Below are 6,000 nucleotides of genomic sequence, written 5' to 3'. Positions count from 1 at the left end.
ATCATTAAGGAAGGTGAAGAGTTCTTGGACAGAGCAGAATTATCTCTTCATGTTACAGAAAGAGAAGAAATTCGAAGTGCACCTGAAGAAACAGAGGAATGGAGACATGTGACCCAGAGAAGCAGGAGGATCAGGAGGCAGTCAGCACCCATACTGCTCAGAAACCAGTACCAGGCTCTCACGCAGGAAAATGATGAAGAAATACATCAGGATAAGACTTTGCCAACAAACAGCAACCTTGTACGCCTTCAGAGTCCTCCTGGATGGAGAAAGAAAAATGTTGTGAAGAAGAAACGGAGAGTGGTGGTCATGGGGGATTCCCTGTTGAGAGGAACAGAGGCCGCTATCTGCAGACCGGATATAACTTCAAGAGAAATGTGCTGTCTTCCAGGTGCAAAAATTAAAGATGTGTCTGACAGGATATCAGGACTCTTCAGACCTACAGATGACTACCCATTCCTGCTACTACATGTGGGGACAAATGACACCGCAAGAAACGACCTGGAAACCATCTGCAGAGACTTTGAAGACTTAGGCAAGAAAGTGAAAGAACTGGGAGCGCAGGTGGTCTTCTCTTCCATCCTCCCAGTGGATGGCCATGGAACAAGGAGGTGGAATACGATTCTGCAGGTGAACAACTGGCTACGTCGATGATGCCGTCAGCAACGATTTGGATTTCTTGATCACGGAGTGAACTACTTATACGATGGACTACTTGCTAGAGACGGGGTGCACCTTACGAAGACTGGAAAGCATGTATTTGGAAGTCGCCTTGCTACACTTGTAAGGAGAGCTTTAAACTAGAACAACATGGGAAGGGAAGCAAAAGACCAGAAAAAGCCATACACCTGACAAATGCTATTGAGAACTCTGCTATTAGAAGTGGAAAGGAAGAACAAAGACGAAAGAATCTAATTAATAAAAATATTGGAGAAAGAGAAACCAATCACAAACTAAAATGTTTCTATACTAATGCACAAAGCATGGGCAACAAACAAGGAGAATTGGAACTACTAACACAGGAAAAGAAATATGATGTCATTGGAATCACTGAAACTTGGTGGGACGATACACATGATTGGAATACAAGACTAGAAGGATACAACTTATTTGCAAGAAACAGACTTGATAAACGAGGAGGGGGTGTTGCATTGTATGTTAGAAACGCGTATATCTGCACAGAGATTGAAGCTTCAGAGACTGGGAGTTCTGTGGAAACTGTTTGGGTAAGAATACAAGGACAGAACAATGGAAAGGACACCATTGTAGGCATTTACTACAGGCCGCCTGTGCAAGCTGAAGATATGGATGAACTCTTTATGCATCAAATGGCCAAGTTCTCCAAAAAATATGACATAGTTGTCATGGGAGATTTCAACTATCCAGACATTTGTTGGGAATCTCTCTCAGGCAAAACTAACAGGTCAAGGAAATTCTTATCCTCTCTTGCTGACAACTTTATCTTCCAAAAGGTAGGGGAGAAAACAAGGGGAACTGCTACCTTGGATCTAATCCTTATAAACAGGGAGGAAATGGTTGAGGAGGTAAAAGTGGCTGGAACCCTAGGAGGTAGCGACCATGCTATTTTAGAATTTTGGATAACTAGAGGCGGAAGACCTGTGAAGACTCAGACGTCAAGGTTAGATTTCAGAAAGGCAGATTTTAAGGGATTCAGAAAGATAATTGGAGGGATCCAATGGCTGGATCTCCTTAAAGACAAAAATGTCCAGGAAGGATGGGAAATCTTGAAAAATGAAATTCTCAAAGCACAGTTGTTAACAATTCCGAAAAGAGGGAAGAATAGGAAGCATTTAAGGAAACCAGGATGGGTGAACACAGAACTTAAGCACATGCTAAAAAGGAAGAAAAAAATGTTTATAAAATGGAAAGAGGGAGGCATATCTAAAGAAGAATATAATGCTGTCTGCAGAATCTGCAGGGCACAAATCAGATTAGCTAAAGCTGAAAATGAATTGAGGCTTGCAAGAGATGTCAAAAGCAATAATAAAGGATTTTGGGGATATGTCAAAAGTAAAAGAAAAGTCAAAGATGCTATAGGATTTTTACAGGATGAAAATGATGAAATGGTAAGACAGGATGTTGAGAAGGCTGAACTTTTAAATTCCTATTTTGCATCTGTTTTCTCTCAGAAAGGAAATGTAACACCAACTGTTATTCACTGTCCTATTAAGGGAATAGAAGAATCCAGGATATCTATAAACAGAAAGATAGTGAGGAAACACTTAGCTAACCTAAATGAATTCAAGTCTCCAGGTCCAGATGAATTACACCCCAGAGTACTGAAGGAGATAGCAGAAGAAATTTCTGAACCACTCTCCATAATCTTTGAAAATTCTTGGAGAACAGGAGAAGTGCCAGAAGACTGGAGAAGAGCAAATGTTGTTCCTATCTTCAAAAAGGGGAAGAAGGTGGACCCAGGCAACTATAGGCCGGTGAGTCTGACTTCTATACCAGGAAAGATCTTTGAACAAATTATTAAACAACATTTAAGTCAATACCTGGATAAGAATGAAGTGATCAAACAGAGTCAGCATGGGTTTGTAACTAATAAGTCATGTCAGACTAACTTAATTTCCTTCTATGATGGTATCACTGATTGGGTGGATCAAGGAAATGCTGTAGATATAGTATATCTTGACTTCAGCAAAGCATTTGACAAAGTCTCTCATACAATCCTTATTGAAAAAATGACTAAGTATGGAATGGACAAGGCAACTGTTAGGTGGATTCATAGCTGGCTTAGTGATCGGACCTAAAGAGTGGTCGTAAATGGCTGCACATCCAGTTGGAAGAATGTCTCAAGTGGGGTACCACAGGGCTCTGTCCTGGGCCCTGTATTGTTCAACATCTTTATCAACGATTTAGATGAAGGAATTGAGGGTAAACTGATTAAATTTGCTGATGACACAAAGCTAGGAGGGATAGCTAATACTAGAGAAGAGAGAGAGAGGATTCAAAAAGATTTAAATAAACTGGAGAAGTGGGCAGTAACTAACAGAATGGTTTTTAACAGGGAGAAATGCAAAGTACTACATCTGGGCAATAAAAATGAAAAAAGCATATATAGAATGGGAGGAATAGGGCTAAGTGACAGCACATGTGAAAAAGACTTGGGTATACTAATAGATCACAGACTGAATATGAGTCAACAGTGTGATGCAGCAGCAAAAAAGGCAAATGCAGTTCTAGGATGTATTAACAGAAGCATACAGTCTAGATCACGTGAAGTCATTATTTCCCTCTACTCCTCTTTGGTCAGACCTCATCTGGAATATTGTGTCCAGTTTTGGGCACCACATTTTAAAAAAGACATCAACAAACTGGAGCAAGTTCAGAAAAGAGCGACCAGAATGGTGACCCGTCTGCAAACCCTGTCTTATGAGGAAAGGTTGCAGGATTTGGGAATGTTTAGTTTGCAAAAGAGAAGACTGAGAGGAGACTTAATTGCAGTCTACAAATATCTAAAGGGCTGTCACATTGTAGAAGGATCAACTTTATTCTCATTTGCACAAGGAAAGACTAGAAGCAATGGGATGAAACTGAATGGGAGGAGACACAGATTAGATATTAGAAAAAACTTTTTGACAGTTAGAGTGATCAATGAGTGGAACAGGCTGCCACGAGAAGTGGTGAGTTCTCCTTCAATGGAAGTCTTCAAACAGAGGCTGGACAGACATCTGACTGGGATGATTTAGCGAATCCTGCTTTGAGCAGGGGGTTGGACCAGATGGCCCAGGAGGTCCCTTCCAACTCTACGATTCTATGATTCTATGATTCTATGATTCTATCACGGTGGCCCCTGTGAGACTGATCACTCCTCCTCCAGGCAAGACCTACGTTCCTGAGGCAGACAGAAAAGAGGTGCTGCATTGGGGACATTCTTCTAAAGTTTCTGGACATGTCTGAGTCAAAAAGACACTGGATCTCATTGCTTGTTTTTATTGATGGCCTTCACTTCGCCAGGATGTGACTGACTTCACGGCTTCTTGTTCCTCTTGTGCCAAGGTCAAGGTTCCTAGACGGCTACCCTCCGGACTTCTGCTTCCTCTGCCAATCCCCTCGGTTCCATGGCAACATATAGCTTTGGATTTCATCACAGATTTGCCTAACTCGTCCGGATGTACTACTATCCTGGTAGCGGTCGATTGCTTCTCCAAGATGGCCCATTTTATTCCTCTTCCAGCACTGCCTTCCGCTCCAGAGTTGGTGAAGATTTTTATCCAGCATGTCTTCCGCCTTCACGGCTTCCCGCAGCATATTGTCTCTGATCATGGTGTACAATTCACCTCTCGATTTTGGAGAGCCTTATGTAAACTTCTGGAGGTGAGATTGGACTTTTCTTCCGCGTACCACCCTCAGTCCAACGGTCAAGTGGAACACGTTAATCAGGTGCTAGCATCATATTTATGCCTGTTCTCTAATGCTCATCAAGATAACTGGGTCCATCTCCTCCCTTGGGCAGAATTCTCATACAATAATCATTCTAGCGAGTCCTCGGCCAAGTCTCCATTTTTTGTGGTGTTTGGGATGCATCCTGGTATTCCTCTACCTATATCCGCTACCTCCGGTGTGCCTGCAGCAGATTCCCTGGCAATAGAGTTCAGCAAGATCTGGTCCGAGACTAAAGAGGCTCTCAAGAAGTCCGGGGAGCGCATGAAGAGACACGCTGAAAAGAGACGCTTGGATTCTCCGACTTATCTCCCGGGACAAGTTTGGCTTTCGGCCAAGTATATTAGGCTGAAGCTCCCTTCCTACAAGCTGGGACCTCACTGCATTGGGCCTTTCAAGATTCTCAAAAGCATTAACAACGTGTCCTACCGGCTGGAGTTGCCAGCCTCGCTCCGAGTTCCCAACACCTTCCACGTCTCTCCTTAAGCCGGTTGTCTTGCATCGTTTCCACTCGGCTCCGAACTCTTCTCCTCTACCTGTCAGTTCTGATGATGTCTTTGAGGTGAGAGACATTTTGGCCTCGAAAAGGGTGAGGGGTAAAACATTTTTTCTAATCGATTGGAAGGGTTTCGGTCCCGAGGAGAGATCTTGGGAGCCGCAAGAGAACATCAATGCCCCACGCATCCTTAAGAGGTTTTTATCCAGACACAGTGGAGGGGGGTGTAAGAGAGGGGGTACTGTCAGCACCGCCATGGCTGGCCCCGCTGCCGCCTCTGTACTCACCCCTGGCCCCGCCACCGCTTCTGCCTCCGGCCCGGGTTCCTCCTTCCTCTCTGCTCCGGCGCGCACCTCCGGTCCTCCTCCTTTCCGGCGGGCGGCTTCCCGGCGCGCTCCTCCTCTGCCCTCGGCCACACGTACTGTGCCTCTGCGCACGCGCCAGGGTGTCAGACCGCTCGTCCCTGCAGTACTGCCGCCCGCCAGCGTGACCTGACCCGGACCCACCTCCTGGCCAATCAGGGGCTACCACCAGGTATTTCAGGCCGCCCTCTCTTAGGGGAGGCGCCTGACTATCGAGTTAGTTTCTCGCTTCGTCCAGGCCCTGCTCGCTTCTGCTAGCCCCTTGCTCCAGTTCGCTCTCCTGGTTCCCGTGCTTCTCTTGCCTGTGCCTCTGCTAACCCTTCTGTGTCTTCTTTCCTTTTGCTGTCCGCTGTACCCCTGCCTCCGCCAGGTTCCTGCTGTCCTCCATCGTTCCGCCTGCAACTCTCTCCTCCCCCTGGACATCTCGCCAGATTCCCCACCGCTCATCAGCTGCTCATCCTCTCGAGCCGACCCCTGGTCCTGGCTGCCGTGACGTTTGAACTCCTTGAGCCTGCTCCCAAACGGTCCCTATGGGTCGGTCCACCTGGTGCGCTCACTCGGGGAGGGTTTGACGTCACGGTCCAGTGGGTCCACTCTTGCTCCCGTCACCAGTAGTGTAACAGGATGTATGAAAAGAGGCATAGTGTCAGTATTCCGGGTTTTCTAAATCACATTGTGAATGAATTTGCCCTTTGTTAAGATGGAGGTTGCTGTTTTTGTGTGCCCTAGTTC

Source organism: Dendrobates tinctorius, unplaced genomic scaffold (genome assembly GCF_039654945.1).
Source record: "Dendrobates tinctorius isolate UK_male_01 unplaced genomic scaffold, ASM3965494v1 ptg000063l, whole genome shotgun sequence".
In the NCBI taxonomy this organism is placed as follows: Eukaryota; Metazoa; Chordata; class Amphibia; order Anura; family Dendrobatidae; genus Dendrobates; species Dendrobates tinctorius.
The sequence above is the reverse complement of the archived record's forward strand: the minus strand, read 5'-3'. Positions refer to the sequence as shown.